Here is a 19,020-nt window from a genome sequence, read left to right as displayed (position 1 = left end):
AGAAGACACAAGGGTCAGTTCAAAAGACAGGAGCTCCCAGTCCCAATACACTAAAAGGTAATTAATTATTATTGCTGAAAGCTTCACCCACAGATAAAAGCCACACAAAGATGGTGAGAAGCAACTGCAAGGGGCTCAGGACAGGAATGTTGGTCCAGATTTCTGTGAAAAGGGGAAGCAGCCCAGCAAGCAGCTGGGGGTGCCATGGGAGCAACCTGCTCCTGCTGATAGCAATACCATCACAGCACAGCTGTGATTGCCCACGGAACTACCAGCAGCAGGAACACTTCCTCAGCTGGGCATTACAGAAAAGAAGTCTTGATTAATCAACTTACTTTTTTTTCCTCTCTTCCTCTATTCAAAAGTAGAGCTGTCAAGTTCTGACCTAAGCCTATCTAAAAGGAGGCACTGGGGAGGAAGGAGAGGGGCGAGGAGGAAGAAAAAATTTAAAATAAAACAAAATTTAAAAAAATCAATGAATCTATGCTAATAAAGGTTATAGGAGTGAAATTTACACTGGATGCGAGTATGATCCTGTAGTCTTTTTTATTTTTTTGGCATGCTGCCCCAGCATGATTTACACCGAGATAACATGATGGAGCCTCCACCATTGAAAGGAATTAAATAAAAATGCAATAAAGGAGTACAAAATCAATCCGCTTACAGTTTTGTTTAATAAAAATTCATGAAGGATGGGCGGGCAGGCCCATAAGAAATACACCAGTTCAATGAGGGGGCTCTATCAAGCCCACAGCCATTAGAGTGTAGCAGCAGGATGGGATTATTGAACATTAGCATGAGTTAGCTGTGTGCCAGTGTGTTGAATATGCCTCAGTTCCCCCATCATTCCAAGCTCTGTCATTGCTGCCAGTCAATAGTGCATCTATCACCTGAAATAATGGCCAAGAAAAGTACAAGAGATGGGGATGTGACCTTGACTGAGAAGCTGATCCATGGGGATTTTCCAACGAGGAAGCAATTTTTTCAGTTGGGTAAAACAAAAGATACAGCGGACCCAGTCCATCCCTACAAGTCAGCGGAGCTGCACGTGCTTTCCCCCAGGCTGAATTCACCCCACGTTGTCACCTTTCACAGCTGAGTGGCCCTTCTGCCCTCTGGAGACACTCGCTTTAAAGGTGGATCTGCTTTCATTTTCCTAACTACAGGCTGAAGCCCTAAAACACAGGCAAAGAAACATGCCCTATGCTGTTGTAATCAAAGAATTTTTAAGTCCTATTGCTCCTCTGACATCACAAGAGCAGCTGTAGGACTTTGGACTGAAAGAGAAAGGCCTTCAGAATGCCAAACTTACAGCCACCTCAACAAAAAGGGGATTTACTGGTCACAGGACACGCAGGCGAGTGTCTGAGAACAGAACAGAGCCAGCCAAACTCACACAGCATTTCTGAGTTCTTCACCTACAGAAAAGCTTGACTGACAACGGAACAGAGTTAGCTCAATTTTTACTGGAGCAAGCCGCTTTGTCTTAAGAAAACTCATTTGCTCAGCGCTTAAATCCATATTCTTCAGTTTGCCTTCCATTATCGCATAGAGCTCGAGTACAGGCATGTCTGAAAAGCAGGGGTGTGCTCTGCATGAGCAAAATTAAGTTTGTGGGTCACACGTGAAACATTTCCACTGGACGTGCTCACAAAATATGCTAAGTGTGCGATGTCACCTAGTGGTCAGGACACACAGGGGACCGGCAATTAATGCCGTCAGCTAATTCAGCCCCTAGATGAAGATGCATGCCGAAGCCTCCCAGGGTCCCTATCAGATAAGGACTCCTAGAGGTCAGACAAGATAGCTTTAGGTTTACGCACCTGGGATTGGATACACACAGCGCAGAAACAGTGGGATGTGACTCATTTCCTCCAACACCAGTAACCAGTAACACTCACACTGCTAATACCGAACTCCCCATTCCCTGTGCTCAAGCCAAGCCAAAAAAAAAGTTAAATCAAACCTTTTCAACAACAGTGATATCATCATGTTGCAAGCCTGCAGACACCCGTGAGCAGATAAAAGCAAAGAACCCATCAGTCACCACACATTATCCCCACATCTGCGTTGTGCACAAAGTTTCTTTTGGAGTTTGGCAGCGCACAAAGCAATGCCCAGACACATCTCCCCTTGTGCCAACCGGGCGCTGGGTTCCTGCAATCTCCGTGCCCACCCACACCCTGCTCTCTCCCATCCTGGTGAGTGACCACGCCGGGGACCACTTTGGGTTACGTTTCCATACCCCAGCCCGGAGACAGCTCAGCTTGCAGACACAGCAGTTGCTTTCCACCTTGCTCTGCTCCAAGCACTTATCATCACCTACCAACGCAGACAAAAGGCAAAATGCCATGTTAGTCCATTCCTCCCCATCCAGCTCCTGCACTTCCCCAAAAGAAGCCTAATGTCAAGCAGAACTGCTCTGGCAGAGATTTCCTGGTAGGCTCTTTCTGGCTGTTCCAGTACGTTGATTTGAGGACAATAACCTCTAGCTTGTTTAACAACTTGTCCCTGCTGTGTAATTACACTCCTTCTAATTGGCTCGTGGGGTTTAATCATCTCCTGGGACCCCGCTTCCAGCATTTCTCATTAACTGCCAGCGCACGCTCTCGTTCTGAGGCCAGGGGGATGTGCTCCAGAACAGCACACATGGAAGGCGCTCCCCATTTCAGAAGCTGAGGACAAACAGCAGAGCTTACAGCCACGTGCAGCCAGTCTTGCCGCCACAGATCCTCCCCAAGTCAGTTTGGTCCCACTGATAACACACAGCCACCTCTGCACCCCTCGGGGCCGTGGCCATCCCCACTCACACCCACTGCCATCTGCTCGACAGAATCAGGGATGTGAGGAGGCAGCGGGGGCTGAGGAGCTGCTGCAGAATTCAGAGCAGAGTGGATAGAGGGCCGTGCTGAGCCCCTTACACCCAAAGAGTGTCACTCTGTGTCCACAGCCCCAGCTGGTCTCATCTTTTTCTTAGAAGTTTGTCAACTTGAAGTGTTCTCAAAACCATCTAGAAGAACTAAGTGATATCCAGAACAAAATTTGAGTTTCTCATTCTACGCGAAGCATCTTTTGCTCCACCTGAATAAGCGCAACAAGCAAAAAGAAGGCTCTGCAATGCAGAGAGCACCAAAACCAAAGGATTCTCCTGAGGTCAGAAGGGATGAAGGCTGGGAGAAGCCACAAGGAAGCCGGCAGTGAGAAGGAGGCCAAGCAGAAAAAGGAGGCTGAGAGCTGGGAGCACGTTTCCATGCCCTGTCAGCCACCGCCTGGAACAGCTTAACCCACCAAGCACGGCACGGCAGCAGTACACCTCCAGCCCAGCCGTGCCGCCTGCAGGTAGGCTTCCAGGACATACACGTGAAAGATGACGCGTGTCCTGGAGCTGCAGGACCATCAGAATGACTTATCACACCTGTGAATCCCCACTGCACTCTGCTTCTGGGCTGCAGATGTTGGAAACAACCTCCAAGAATTAAATTATAGTTGCTATGACAGAATGTTACAAGCCTTGGCTCATCCTGAACTTCCCCTAGGCTCCAGGAAGAAAACTTAGGCGGGCTCAGGCTTCCAGCAGATGCCTCAGACCGGCAGTGCCAGCGCAGGAATGGGGCTGCAGTAGCAGCTTTTTAGGCAGAAGAGCTGACCCCACTCTGCTTCCCAACAGTGGAAGACCTGTGCACGCAGCTGACTTTATAACACAGTGGTTTCCTAAAAGCACTGATTTTTTTCTGGTTCAGTTTCAGTTCCCTCTAACGGTTCACAGGAAGACTGACGAGGAAGGGGTAATTACTGCCACGGGGGTGGGCTGATTGTTTTTTTTATTGATTTCTTTCCAAACTCAGACCTTATTCTCCTATCTTTTATCAGTGTAAAACGGAGAGGGATAACAGAGTGAGGGAAGATGGTATCTCCTAACAACGTTCTCTGGTATAGAAATCATTAACAAAGATCACCTCAAAACAACCACGAATTCCAATGCTTCTTAAAATAAAACTTTGCTTTTCTTAGTATTGACCCATAAGAATACATTACGAACAGGATGTCTGTCACACACATCCAAACGTGTCCCCCCCCCATCAACAAGAAGCCACCAGACAGCCATGGGTTGGCGGCACACGTGGCTTACCTCTCATCTTCTCTACATTACAGCTTCTCACCCAGAGCCCCAGCTGCAGGGTGCCCCACATTCTGTGGAGCACAGCCGGCTGCACTGCTACAGAAACAGAAACCAATGGCAAATCCCAATGAACTCCAGTACAGCCGAGGTTTCTGCAGAAGAGACAGCTTTTGCCTTTTACCAGTTTCCTTCCTCCGAGCTAAGGGAACACAGAACTGGAGCACGGGCTGAGGTTATGTTATGTTTTAAGATATATTTTATAATGCATTTAGGGCAGCGAGGTGGGCCGTACAGAGGGTTAGAAAGCCTTCACACAGAGATAACTGCATCCCGAGCAGTCAGCACGCCAAGAGCCGCTCGCAGAAGGATGAACCAAGGACACAATACACCACAGAAAAATGGAAAAGGATATTTGACATCTGGTGAAGAAACAACACTACGTTAAACTTATACTGGCAGGGCCTTGAGATCCAAGTAGTTTTCTATTACTCCTCAGCCACGCTCGGCAGGTTTGTTTGATTTTTCCATCAGAATCCTGCAGCTCAGTTCGCTTTACCAGAGGGGGAAGTTGCTGGGAAAGGGACTGAGAAACAAGAATCTGTCAAAGAGTTGTTTTATTTCCTACAGCACTGGCTGACTGACCAAAATCCTATAAAAAAAAAAAAATCAAATTCAGGAAAAAGCCCTGAACGTGTCAAGGCTTTTGGAACAAATGGCACAATAGGTTTTTCCTGTAGCTATAGGCATGTATTTCTTCTTATTTTTTATTTATTTATTTAAGCCCCTGTAACACACCATTTCCCCCAAAGGGCTGCGAAGGTTCAAAGGCTTTGAGAGCACCAATAAATCACGACCACATAAATGTCCTGTAGTGAAGTTTGATTCTTATTTACCCGGGGTCTTTGGGCCAGCGCTCAGTCTGTGTTGGAGGAGGCAGATTTACTTCTCCTGAGATGCCCTCAATTCACAGAGTGCTCATCTTTCAAGCAGCACCACTGCAGGCCTCAGCTGCCAAAACACTTTTAGCTGCAAGTTTCCATCATTTGCTTTATCACACTTCCCTTTCCTCTCCCAGATACTGGTCGAAACGAAGTTATGTTTAGAAATACCTTGCGAGTGGCCAGACAGAGTCACAGCAGCTCTGTAAATCACCGCCATATGCAGAAGAACCTCAGCCTTAGGTGGACATTCTCCTTAAAGCAATGCATATTCTACAGCATTACAATGATTCGGCGTATGTAAACGCAGAGAGTGAAAGCAGGGCATGAGAAGCAACGAGCATTAACAACAGGAAAGAAGAACCACGTTAGATGAAAGAGATGTCCTGCTGCATAGCCTACGTGCATTTCTGTCCTGCAGGGACAGCCATGCAATGGCGCAGCCCACAGAGGCATTCACCCAGCTGCACCGAGAGGAAAGAATGATAGAATCATTTGAGTTGGGAGGGACCTTTACAGGCCATCTGGCCCAACCCCTCCACAGCTCCATCAGTGCTCAGAGCCCCGTCCAGCCTGACCTTGGGTGTCTGCAAGGATGGGGACCCGCCGCCTCTCTGGGAAACCTTTGCCAGTGCCTCACCACCCCCACTGTCAAAACCTTTTTCCTCACATCCAATCCACATCTCCCCTCTTTTACTTTGAAACCATTTCCCCTTGTTCTATCGCAGCAGACCCTGCTGAAGAGCCTGGGCTCCCAACACAACTTCAGCAGTTTGATTCATGTAAGCATCTGATACTGTAGCTGCTTCTCTACATTTCTCTCAGCTTACTTAATCTGTCATGAGGTACTTCCTTATGATTTCATACCAGTGAATATTTGAAGCATTTCACAGATCATTCACAAGTAACATGGTTATAGGTATTCACTAGCAATTTATGAACAGAATCCGCATCTTAACATTTTAGGAAGCCGCTCAGTCAGGAAACAGAACCAATACCAAGTAATTTAACCACTTACTTGTCAAAACCAAAGCACCACTGACCGGGATGATTATCACATATGCACATAGAAAAAATAGCAGTGACTGATCATACCATAAAACCCAGCACCCAGTGATGGGAAACACCACAGTTCCATTTACCATTCATTAAAGGTATCTAGGTTGTCAGAGTTATTACAATCAACTGTTGGATTCAGTGGACTGTGACCGGGACAGAACGGCGTAGTCTCAGCTGCCGTGGCAATAATGCACGTAGAAAACCACCACCTCAGAGAGCAGCAGCCTTGAACCCTGCAGGAATCCGCACAGCTCGGCCCTGTAGGGAAGCCCTATTGTCAGTAAGTGAGGAAGGGAAATGCTGGCAAAATCCCAACAGCAGATTTGAATGAATTAACTGTAACCTAAAAAACAGGTGGGCGTATTAATCCACAACAAAGACCACTTTGTCCCTCCCCACATCCAAAAAAGCAAAACTGACTATCTAGCACATCCCAAATTATATCCATTTGACTTTTATTTCATTTACCTTAGGTTTCCCGATGTCTCAGTTGGGCATCCTCCTGCCTTGTGCATCAACAGAGACCTCCAGGCTCTGGGCTTTCCCTTAGCACTTAGAATCCCACTAAAAACCATTCCAAAGGAGCAACACTATTATAAACTAGATCTTAGTAAATTTAAGCAATAATATAATTTAGCTTTGCATTTTTTTTTCCTGCCACTCTGAACTCAAGAAATTGGTCTGCAAAACAGCCGCTGACAGTGAGACCAAATGCAAATTCAGAGGAAAGAGCACCAAACAATTCACTAGCAAGCTGAATTTTGCCAATAATCTTCTGTATAACTCAGACAAAGCACTTAATTTTTGGACATTTTCCCAACTGTAACATGGACCAGTGTGGACAAGAGGTTCAGCCCATTAAAGCCATAAAATAAAAACCGTGCGAGTGCCACTGGCTCTAGCAGAACGCTTCCCCTCTCAATGCCACTTTCCTTTATCTCACAGTGACAGAATCTCATGGATCAATTACAAAGGCGTGTAAATTTAAGCTAGCGTGAAAACATATTATCACTAAATAATGCTGAGAAACTTCCTGACAGCACCAGTTTTGGGTAGCACAGAACAAGTAAAACAAGTAAGATGGTTATCAGCAACGTTATGGTGGATTTCCCCTCCCTGGAGATAGCCAAGGCCAGGGGACAGGGCTCTGAGCACCTGATGGAGCTGTAGGTGTCCCCGTGCACTGCAGGGGGGTGGCTCACACGGCCTTTAAACATCCCTTCCAACTCAAATGATTCTGTGATTATGGCCTGAGACAGACGAGCAGAATGTTTAAGCTACAGATCAAAGCCTAACACGACAGAATTGCAGAGACACGGCTGAGCAGCGGGGACCACTGACAGTGGTCAGCGGCTTCCTGTCAGTAACGTGGATATATTTCAGAGCGTTTTTACTTATTTATGCCATGATCCTTTTTGAGTAATTACAACAAATAAAAAAAAAAAATCAGAAGAACCGCGGGTAAACTGCTCGCCCTGCCATCGTCCCTGGGCAGCACTGCTCGGTCAGCGCAGGCAGCGCATCACGCTGTGCTGTTCGCCTCGCGCGCACTGGATGACGAGTTCATTGCAACATGAACAAGAGCCCATCTCACAGTCACTGACAGCAAAAATCCATCTCCAGCGTAATGGACAGCTATAATTGTTGTGCACCCTGTTAGCCGTGTCGAGTGATTGATACAGCGCAGAAAGGGGGGGGGGGGGGAAATTACGATGATCTATAAAGATCTTGCTGGAACAGAAAAAGAGGAAGAGAATCATTTTTAATATGATTAATATTGCAGCAGAAAGAGGAGAAAGGAAAGAGATGGGATTTGTTCCCCGTTATAACACTCTACTCCCATGCAATACTGCTTAGCAGGAAAACCTTCCAGCTGAGGGCTATGAAACAGTTATCACTGTTAGGTGATTAAGTTACTAATTCTTCAGGGAGAAGACATTTAGAGGCCCATATTAAAGGAGAGCGAGGCAAAATTACATTCCGTTTCAATTTAGTTTAGCAATTCTAGTGATTTAGTTAAATGAAAAGCAATTGTTCCAATTAATAGTATTGAATGTTATTCATCAAAAGTGTCAAAACAGCTGTGTTGGTGCATTAGTAACCTATTCTCTTGTCAGAGATACGGATAATTCCCCAGGATTGCACCAGGGAAATGGCAGCAGACGCGGGAGCCCTGGAGGGAACTGCACGCCCCGCAGCGTTAATGGCTGTGGGTTCACGGGGCTTACGGCTGCTGCACGGCTCGGGGAGGGCTCCCATGTCCCCGCGCAGAAGGGAATCCACCCCCTCCTTGTGCTGCCCAGAGCTGGAGCAAGAGCAGCCAGAAGCAGAGGAGCCATTTTGATCCATGCGGAACGGGTGGCAGAGGCGGCCGCAGCGGCGTTTCTCATGGAGCTCATCCATCAAAACAGTGATTAAGGAGCTAAGAGGAAAAGTTCGGATGTAACCCCTGAATACAATGGGGTAATAAAACACAATGGGGCTGCTGGCCTGGGAATATGACACTCCGGCACAAGGCAGCGCCTTCTATTTTGGGATAAACAGATCCCGGCCTGAACACGGCTGAGGGCATCCTGGAGCTCATTAATCTGTATGGGAATGACAGAGGCAGGATAACTGGTCTGATAAGGGTTTCCTCCAGCCTTTTCCTCACACCACGCGGGCCCCCACAGCCTTCTCAGCTATCTTCACTCAATAAGGCTTTATACACTTCCTCCCAGAACCCATAATTGCCGTCTCGGTGCAGGCGATACTATCATCTTCCTTTCCTTTCAAATTTCCATAGCCTTTTTATGGGAGATTAGAAAATCCTGTCTTTTTTGGACTCAGCTGTTTGTTTTCTCCCGCAGCTAAAGGAAAATAAACACGCTGTATACCTGAGCTGAAGGGCAAGGGAGAGCAAGGGCACTGCGGCTCTGCTGTGACTCCTGCTGTTCCTCGGCTGGGCTCCTTCCCTGGGATGACGCCTACAGCCCCTCAGGAACTGGGGACCCATGTGCCAGCCCCAATGCAGCGGGGTGCGGGGCTCCTCCAGGTCACACCTATGATCCTGGATCCACTGCCATGGACCACACCCCAGTGTCGCCCAGCTCTAACACCCCCTGAAACAGCCAGAGATTCGTGGTGAACGTGGCTAAAGTAAAAAACAGAAAATCACAACGTCCTGGCATTGCCTTAACCAACACGTTATTATGTAAGTCATAGGGGGGATCATACCTCCTTTCTGTGCAAGCCACAACAGTTTGGCTTTACAGGCTCAGGAGAAGGGAGATCCCTGGCGCAGGTGCTCGTGAAAGCCTTTCCCAGCCTCGAACAGAAATAAACCAACACAGAGTCCTCCCAAGGTACTGACTGGTTTAGCACACACAGATCCCTCCAAGCCCTGCCTTGGAACTGCACCTACAGCAGCTTTCATCACAGAAGCCAGGAAGCACACAGAAAACACGACTGTAACTTCCTTGCTTTGTATTTTACGACCTCAGGCGTTTTGCTGCTCCAGTAACAACGCTGCTGAATCATACAATTATTATGGACAGAAGAGACCACCAAGATCACCAAGTCCAAGCCCAACCCACCCCACCATCCCCACTGACCATGTCCCTCAGTGCCACATCTGCACGGTTCTGGAAAACCTCCAGGGACCGTGACTGCACCACTCTCTGGGCAGCCTGTGCCAGTGCATCACCGCTCTTCTGGGGAAGAAACTTCTCCTCACGTCCAACCTGAACCTCCCCATGTGCAACTTAAAGCCATCACCTCTTGTCCTGTCGCTGCCACCTGTGAGAAGAGGCTGAGCCCCACAGCCTGAAGCCAGAGCAATCACCAAAACCCACACATGCCAGCTGCGGCGTGGGCAAATAAACACATGGGAAGCACACACCAAACTCTTGAAGAAACAGGTGGAGAAGCGTATTAACTGAAGGCTCAAAGCAGAAGAACAGTGAGCTATGGTGAAACCATCCAGATACGCAGCTCAGGCTGTGGGCATGAAGGTAGCTCGTGCTCAGCATCTCTTATTTTCTCATTCCTGCCCAGGATCGTAGGATTTTTAAATGCCTGCTGGGCACAGGTTACCGATAATAAAACTCTGCATTTTAATAGCCCCGAGTTGCTGTAAGTGGCTATGCCTATTTTGGTGTGTATGGCTCTGCCTTAGCTGTATTTTAAACATGCCATATAACATTTATTATGAAGAATTAAAGAGCCCTTCATTAATTATTTCTATTACCATCGCACCTAGAGGCATTAATCTCACACAGAAGGCATCATTCAAACAGAACCAGAGCAGCCTGTCCAAAAGTCAAAATTCCCAACCGAACAGAAATCAACTGTGCAGAAATAAAAGCGAGCAAATAGTGCAGAGGAAGCAGGAGGTGACAGAGCACAGGGCACATCCCCCACCACTGTGGGTTTACGTGTACACATCCCAGGTGAGAAAAATTTTAAGAGCAATTTGGTGGGGATTGGTGCCACCACGTGACAGTCTCTAAGAAGGGCCCAGCGTGTTGGAAGCAGAACCTGAGGAGCTGCAGAAGAACTGAACAACTTGCAGCTGCTCTTCAGTCAGCTGTGTTAAACTGGCTTGAGCTTTAAATGTTTCATTGAAGTTAACACCAACATTATCCTCCTACTCTGAGAAACACGTTAAGAAGTGCACCTTCACCCATCACACCCCAGGAGAGAAAAATCAAAGCTTCTCCATACACCAGAGATCGTTACCTCCTGCCAGAGCCAGACACCGGCAATAAACAAATACAGCTCCTGATAAAACACTGAAGCTGAAGCAGAAAACTGCAGTTCAGACACTGCTAACTCGTGCACCAGGCAAGTGAATTCTGTCTTCCCAGAGCACACAGGGACTGGTCCACCAGCGCCCAGGCACTGAGCCTGCGCTCTCCCAGCCCGTGCCCAGCACACACAGGGGCAAAAGCAAATATAAATCCAAACAGTCACTGCTGTGCTTTGCACACTCCATTTTCCCCAGCAGAGAAGGCTCCTTCACTGAACTACACACGCTCCGTGTCAGGAGCAAAGGGTGACACAGAGCCAAGTGCTACACAGAGGTACAAGTGCAACATGGCATTCTCATAAAGCAGCACGTTGGCATGAGAGAATTCAAGTCTTTCATTTTCCAGCTGGAGTTTTTCCTTTGTTTTTTAAATTTTGCTACTTTACGTGTGGGGTTTTTTTGTTTGTTTTTATTCTTTTGTCTTTAAATACAAAACAATTATGGGCAGCAAAATAATCAGAAGCGCTTTCTTTAGTCAAAAAATCCATTTTCCATCCCGGACCCCAAAGAACTCCTCTCCCAAACTTAAGTGGAGGGGAAACTGGCCAACAGAGAAAGCACCGCTTAGAAGAATTAGATGCATTTTGAAGTTATCTACTAATCTTATTCTAAGTTTCCTAAACCAAGAAAAGGCCAGATGCAGTAATCCATTACAGACATGATATAATTACACTGTAATCATAACAGAACAATATCTGCACATATGCTTTTGTTAAGCGTAGGGCACAGCCTGACAACGCTCATTAAGAAACAAATGGAACATTCAACTACAGCTTTCATTTGATCCTCCAAAGATAAACCTTGGTATTGTTATTCCAGACTTTGCGTGTGTATGTGCAGGACACAAAACCATTCTCTCAAAGCGTGAACTGGTTTGCACAGGGCAACCCACCAGCGATACAGTATATTCCATCATCACTGCAAAACAGAGCCACTCTCTGAGCGCAGCATTTACAGCAAGAAGTGAGCTTGAAGCTGCTCCAACCATGCTGGCCATTCCTCGCACAAAGAATATTTTTCACTTTCAAATCCAAATGGTATTGCAATTCATAACGTCTTATAAATGCTATTATACCTGCTGATGTTAGAATTTACACCCTTTCTACGCTTTGTATGTGAAACGGTTCCTCAGCACAACACACCTAGTAAAGGAGGAGAGAAAATACAAATAAAAAGCCATCACACAAGCAGCCGATGTTGCTTTCAAACTTACTGAAGGATATGCCTGGCAGGAAAGCAGTTAAAACGAGGCAAAGTGAAACTGCATATGATATAGAACAGTGATGCTCCTGCATTATAAATAATGCTGAAGGATGCATTATTTATACGTTTAATATTGGGCTCGCTTATGAAGTTCGTTCCTTTCTCCAGTTTGTCTCTGATGGCAATAGGAAGGCAGGATCCCGCAGCGGGGCTCGGGAGGAGCCATGGCAATCCAGGGCTTGGAAGGCAGAAAGGCAGCACGCACCAGCACCGGGCGGTGTGCTCTATTGCATTTCCTCAGCTTAATACATGCCTAAGTTGGAAAACGCAGAAGGTTAAGAGCTCAGCTTTCATTCATTTAAACATTCAATAGAAAGAAAGAAAAAAAAAAAAAAAACGTGGATGTTTATTTCAGCCTTATCCCAAGCCTGCGTCCTTTAACAGCTGCAGAGCTGGCACGGAAACACGCCGACAGTTCTGGCACCTCCACGTCTGATGGCTGTTTTAAACCCAAATCAGAGAAGGACGCTGCCCCGAGAAGTGTTTGCGTTGGCTCCTGCCGCAGGGCAGAGCCCGCAGCCCCACACAGCTCCGCTCTGAAACAGCCATTTGCTAGTCCTGCTCCGAACACGCTTCTGAAAGAACTTTGCGAAGACTCAACAGAAATACTAGCGCGTTCAAAAAGCCACGCTAGCAATCATTAAACGAGTGCAAAGGCCTGACTAAACCGGCTCGCTCCCACGGGAAGGCAGAGCAGCAGAAGGGGCAGCTGGAGCCAACCAACCTCCAAACACCACAGGTTCCCAACTCCACAGCAAAATGCCCGCACGAGGCTTGCTCCGGCCCCTGGTAATGCAGACACTCACAGCCTTGTGTGCTCCAAGCCACTGCCTCGCACTGCACCAGGGAACAGGGCTGCAAGGAGCAGTGCTGGGGATGGAGATGGATCCCCATCCAGATTCACCCAGTGGGACAGGGGCTGCTCTCCACAACGCAGACTGAGGTGCTGTAAAAGCTCATCAGCGACAGCACTGATCACTAATCCAGCCTGGGCAATCCAGGGCCCTGTGGCTTGAAGACTGTAATGAGACAACACTCCCCAAACTTAACACTTTCTTACATATAACTTTCCTTTTTCTTTTTCTTTTTTTTTTTTTTTTGAAGTGTATTTCATTAAACCACCCCCTCCAAACCCACTGTTTTTGGAAACTTGATTTCACAATCCTATGCTCGAAGGTCCCATACTACCCAAACTTCACATTATTTTCATTGAATTGCCACCTTTAACTACATTAAAACCGAGCTCAAAAACAAAGACATAAGGGGTGAACCACGTGAAGGAACTGAGATTCCTTCAAGATCAAAGCTATCTGTATTTGCTAAACCCAAGTATTTCTTATGAATCTTTTCAAAGCGGTGCTTAAGCCAATGTTTCAGTTCCTGCAGCGTTTTTACTGCCTCTTCATCTTCAGTTTCTATAAAGCGTTTGGGGAAGGGATATGCTCAGTTTAGAAGGCCATGATTAATGGTTCATAGCCTCTCATTCCGACCAGATCCATCACAGCAATACAGACAGGGACAGCAATTAGCAGCAGCACATTTACACTGCAGCAAGTTTTGGTGAACGCTGTTTTCCTTGATGGCTAAAACAAACCCCTTCCTACAGCCAGCAGCACGAGAGGTCCCGTGCTCGTTTAAAAATGCTCTGTGCATTCCTAGCTGAGCACAGAAGTTGAGAACAGACTAAGCACACCCTCCAGACTCAAAACTGAAAGCAAGTGAACGATGCTCAGATTGTATTACGCTTAAAACCTAAGTCAGTGTCATGGATACTCAGTTTGCATTCCCACATGACTGATTCCTTGGGCTTGGCAAGAACAGACCGTGCCTGTTCCAGGTATGGCTTTTGGAAGAAGGATGCAGAGCAGAGGCCGCTCCCAACACGTGAAGTTTGCCAGTAATTCAGCTCTCACCTACAGGTTCTGTCCGTGCAATGCATCGCACTTGTGGCTGTCCTTGAGACCAGGAACACCACCTCACACCACGCCACCTAAACCCACATCTAGGAATTCAGTTTATGCTAAACAGCCACTTCCAGATAGAAGCACGCAGCCAATGCACCCAGCACCGATGATCCCAGTTTGCCACTTAGCTCTGTAATGCCAGACGTAGTTTAGAGCAGAGAAGCCAGAAGAGTCCAAAAATTAAAAAGCACTTTCCCCATATTCCACTCAGCAGCTGTCACAGCAGAAATGCAAGTGGGGTGATTGATTCTTCCAGTTACATTTCTGATGCAAGAGCACCAGCCTCCTAGATTTGGGCTTTATTGCTGTGCTCTGCCTCCCCAGGCCAATCACAAGAGTCGAATTTTGACAAATTTCATACTGTGAGGCTTTTAAACAGTCAAATATTGCTTTATTATTTAGAACATCATTTTTTTCGGTTTTGTTTCCAGCTGTATGTAGCACTGAAGTTCACATTAATGCACTGCATTATATCATCCTTATCAGACAAGTTTCCTAGGTACAGCTGATTCTCCTTTTTGATTTTCTTCAAGAGCTATTAAAAATGCTGACCAAAGAATATAGATTTTCATTAATATTTCCTCCTCTTTTGATCTGTTCCTTTGATTTACCTGACTCTACGATCCAAATAATCAGAGCAGTTCCTGTCTTTCATGCAACAAATGCAATGCCAAAACTTAATCAAACCAAGGTTTTTAAGGAGAAAAGAAAGTAAGTAACTTAAAGAGCTTTTCCTCACCCCGCCTCAGCAGCTGAGCGCGAGGAAAGCAGGCCTCCCAAAGGCAAACCCACCAAGTGCCCAACATCACCAGCGTCTTCAGAAGGCATCTGTAGGCACAAAGTACATTCCTGCAAACAGGGAAGCTGCTGAGAGTAAACTTCAGCTCAACAGGGAGCAGCTTTGTTTCTTTGGCAGGGACAAAATAAGCCTTTGCTTGGGGATTATACCCATGCTGCCTCTTGACCAGCTCCCTTTTCCCTGCAAGGTTAAGTAGTGGCTGTGCTCTCAGGACATCCATTCGAACGCACGCTTGTTTTTCACCTCTGCTTTGGCATAAGGTTGCTGCTCTTATTCCTCTCGGTATTGTTCCTGTACAGGAAGGCAGGAAAATATGTTTCCAGGCTCCTAATATATGTTTGTTTTCCCTTATTGTTGTTCGCTCTGTTTACACAGTCGTTGTTTTTCTTCATCTTTGATGATGAAATCTGAACACGAATAGAAGGAGAGAGATTTCAGGGAGTGGAAAATAGAAAGGCAGACAGAGCAACGAAGCAAAACACGGGCTCCGTTTCCAGCCCTGTTTTCTTGCAGAGTCAACCTTGACCCCCAGATGCCCAAACAAGCTGCCAGCGGAACGCATGCACTTTTGGAAGAAGACCAAACGCCTCCTGTTTTCATAATATTTTTACTCTAGTGAATGATGGAACAGCTGTGGTTCAGAGCAGTCAGCTTTCCCCCTGAACTGCGCTGCAATTACTACTCGTGATGGCCATTAAACCGCCATCACAACTGCTTTGTTCTGGAGTCGTGCTGTTGGGTTTGTGGGTTGCTGCTTGAGCTTGGCAACAGCGTGCACCTCAAACAGAAGGATGCTCTGAGAGGGATCCGAACTCACCACCCTCATTCTAGAGGCAAAATTTCTACCTGGCTCTCTGAAGAAACAGAAGAGGCACCTTCCCCCCACTGCTTTTATTTTCCTCGTATCTGACACAGCTTTACCTGTAAATATGGAAATTGTTTTCATATCTCCCATCAAAACTGAGCAAAACTGAGCCCTTAGGATACTTTGGAGACATCCAGAAAAAAGCCCCAAACTACCACTAAAATGCTAGGAATCGATGGCCAACTCTGGAAGACACGGGAGGAAGCATAAAAGAAAAATACTCCTCTGAGCATACCATTATTGTTAAATATCACCATTCCAAATGTAGGAGATAAATTTTCAAGTGTTACAGCAGGTCTCAGAACCCTATTAATAGAAATTAGAGAGAAGTCTAATAGGAGAAGACAGAGAGGAAGCCATTCTCTGCACTGCTCCCCGGGGAAGGTGAGAAGAGACTGAAAGATGACACTTTATCTCTCCTAATTCCTGCGGGACCCATAATCACAGCATTCATTCAGCAAATAATAATAATAAATATGGTCTGAACTGACTCCAGCTATTTCAGCTCTAATAAATGGGTTGAAATAGTGGCAAATTCGGATACAGAGAGCATCTTTTCAATAAAATCTGATAGGGTTATTAATAACGTTAATGGAGTACCACGCCGTCTCCATTTTGTTAATAGTTGCCTTATTCTCCCCCGGTCCATTCCCCACTCCTGCACAGACACAGAGAAACACACACACTTTTCCCTCCAGTGATGACAAATTCAGACTGTCAGCATTCTGCTGGCAACGCATCCCAAGAATTAGTCAAATTTGACATGATTTTATTGTTTTATGGGAACTGCCAACAGGGATTTTTCTGCCTGAGGTACATTTATATCCCAGTTCAAATCAGATCCTGGCTTCGTTCATGGGCGCAAAGAGGATAAGCCAGGAAACCTGCAGCTCCTCAAGGACAAAAAGTAGTTCTGACCACGACGGGATCCTTACGGCCTTACTCCTGGTATTCTCGCTCTTTTCAATTTGCCCTTCACTCCGAGGGCAGTTTCACCTTCCAGCTTAAGGTTACCTTACCAAGCACACTCTCCTGGTGCGTGCCCACAGCGCTCGAGCTGCTGGTCCAAAAAAGGCTTTCACAGCCTGCTGGGAGATCCTGCCCAGTTTTAGAAGAGCCAGCATCTGCCTGCAGGAGAGCAAGGTGCAAGAGGGTGCATGTGCCTGGTCTGCCCGATTTCACTGTGAAGAGACCATCTAAAAAGGCTTTCTTTTTTTTTTTTTTTTCTTTTCAATACAGTGTGACCACACTTCATTGTGCTCAGCTGGTTCCAGCTGTACAGAACCAAAACTTCACTGAGGGCTTTTGGTAATTTGGAATTTACCCCCACTTATCCCATTTTACATCGGCCTTGAGCAGTGTTTTCACGTGTCTCATTCTTACAGACTTAATGAGATTAAAAGAACACGTTCGCTTCCCTTTGCATTTTATGCTTTCAGCTGTGACGTCCATAAAATGATTTTGGTGAGCAAACAAGATGGCTGCATGATTAAAGAAAAAAACGCATCTCATTTTCCTCGTCTCACGTACAGATGCAGGGAAGAAGCAGCCAGAGCCAAAGTGTTTTATACCACAGCACTTCCCTTGCAGGGAGACAAAAAAAAAGTAAGAAAATAAAAGAAGCAGAATTATAGAGTTGCAGAGAAATGAAATGTTTGAACAGAAAATAATTCCCCTAACTTGTAGCCTGCAGGCATAACCTGTCATAACTCTGCATGAATTGAACAGTCAGGGAGCTCAAGTTTTCTGCAGCTTACCATAAACTAATACGCTCCGTCACATCATCCTCAGGAGACAGGGATTGGAAGGAGCCGCTGTATTTAGAACAACAAAAGTAATTCTGTGGTTTAATAGAATTAGAGGGAATCATCAGAAGCCCAAGTGCAGATGGAGACTAGATGGAAGGTGACAAAAAAAAATCCCAACCCACACACCATGCCAAAGCGGGGGGAGCTAAGTGGTAATTTCTAATTTAAGCTCCTCTACAGACCACGGACTTCTCAGTTCACAGCATACAAGAATTCCACTGTTTTACACACACGGACCCAGAAAGGCTGACAAATCTGCATTTGTAACGGGGTGCATGGTACTGCGGGTCTACGGGCAGCTTCACCGCAGCACGTAGTGCTTCCTGAGACACAGAGCAATGCTGCTACAACAGGTCTGCACTGACGAGACAGGCACCATTCCTTTCTAACCTTCACGCCCACAATCTCTTCTCCCCTGATTTTTACAGGCTTACTCACGCCTGAAATCAGCACACAGAGCGTGCTGTGGTGCAAGTCCTAGCTGCTACTGCACAAACAAGACCCAGCTGAAAAAAAGATCTGTGACTCCCAAGGCGTTTGCTAAGGATGCGCCTTCTGGCCCCCAGCCCGTTCAGGGGCCCAAGCACACCCCCACAGAACTGGGATATCATCATAAACAGCATAGGACAGCTCTCCAGCCTCTTCAGTTCACCTCCCAGAGGCTTCAGACCTCCAGGTCCATACGAGGGCTTCAGAACCCAGCACTCCTTCAGCTCTCTGGCATAGCAGGTCTTTGCCAACCCTATGCCAAACCATGGAGCATCCTTCTCAGAGAGAAACAAAGCCTTTCTCATGCAAGACCTCTTTTCCAGAAAGCCCATTCTGATACCCACCTAATCCAAGCACAAGTGTGGCTCCCTTGTATGTTCTGACTTCCACAGGTGCCCAGCTCTAGACACTACATGATAGCCTGTAATGTACAGCAATACCTCTGTCACACCTGCATGCATCTTATTGGCATGGGATAACAGGTATGTACTTACAGCACACAAGTGCTCCCATTCCTAATCTCCTCAAGGTAACAGAGTTAACTTCATTCCTTTTGTGGGAGGTGCTGCTTGAGCTAGCAGCTGGGCCACATTGTTCAATTCACTGGAAGGTCAGAAGGAAGTCTTAAGTAAACCTGCAAACTGCATCCAGGCCTTCCAGGGCTCCTGACAGCATCCTACGACTGGATCAGCATTTTCTCTCTATGCAGACCTTTTCCTCAATAGAGAAAAATACTACAAACCCAGCTTTCAAAGGAAAGACCAACGAGAGCAAGTGAAAGAACCCACACACACGCGCGCACACGGAGCAAACCGCTTTACAAACAGCTGCCCCCACAAGTTTCGTGCTCGCTGTACCCATTTACCCCCCTGAACAAAGGGATGACAGCCACGACGTGACCCGCTCAGCAGCAGGGGCTTCTCCAA

The 19,020-nt window shown here is 46.6% G+C and overlaps 1 long non-coding RNA gene across 12 annotated transcripts in view; it reads right to left on the bottom strand.

The window, feature by feature from the left end:
• LOC110408423 overlaps positions 1–16,317 on the bottom strand; it is a 317,152-nt gene extending 300,835 nt beyond the window's left edge. For 3 of the 12 annotated variants that reach the window (XR_002444323.1, XR_002444326.1, XR_002444327.1), the window contains exon 1: positions 2,246–2,870. This is a non-coding gene — a long non-coding RNA (uncharacterized LOC110408423). Of the gene's footprint in view, positions 1–2,245; positions 2,873–14,872 lie in introns of those variants that run through there. The other 9 variants (XR_002444334.1, XR_002444336.1, XR_002444325.1 and 6 more) reach the window with 6 other exon arrangements.

The sequence above is a fragment of the Numida meleagris genome, chromosome 19 (assembly GCF_002078875.1).
Source record: "Numida meleagris isolate 19003 breed g44 Domestic line chromosome 19, NumMel1.0, whole genome shotgun sequence".
Taxonomy (NCBI): Eukaryota; Metazoa; Chordata; class Aves; order Galliformes; family Numididae; genus Numida; species Numida meleagris.
Note: the sequence above shows the minus strand (reverse complement) of the source record. Positions and strands in the feature narration are given on the sequence as shown.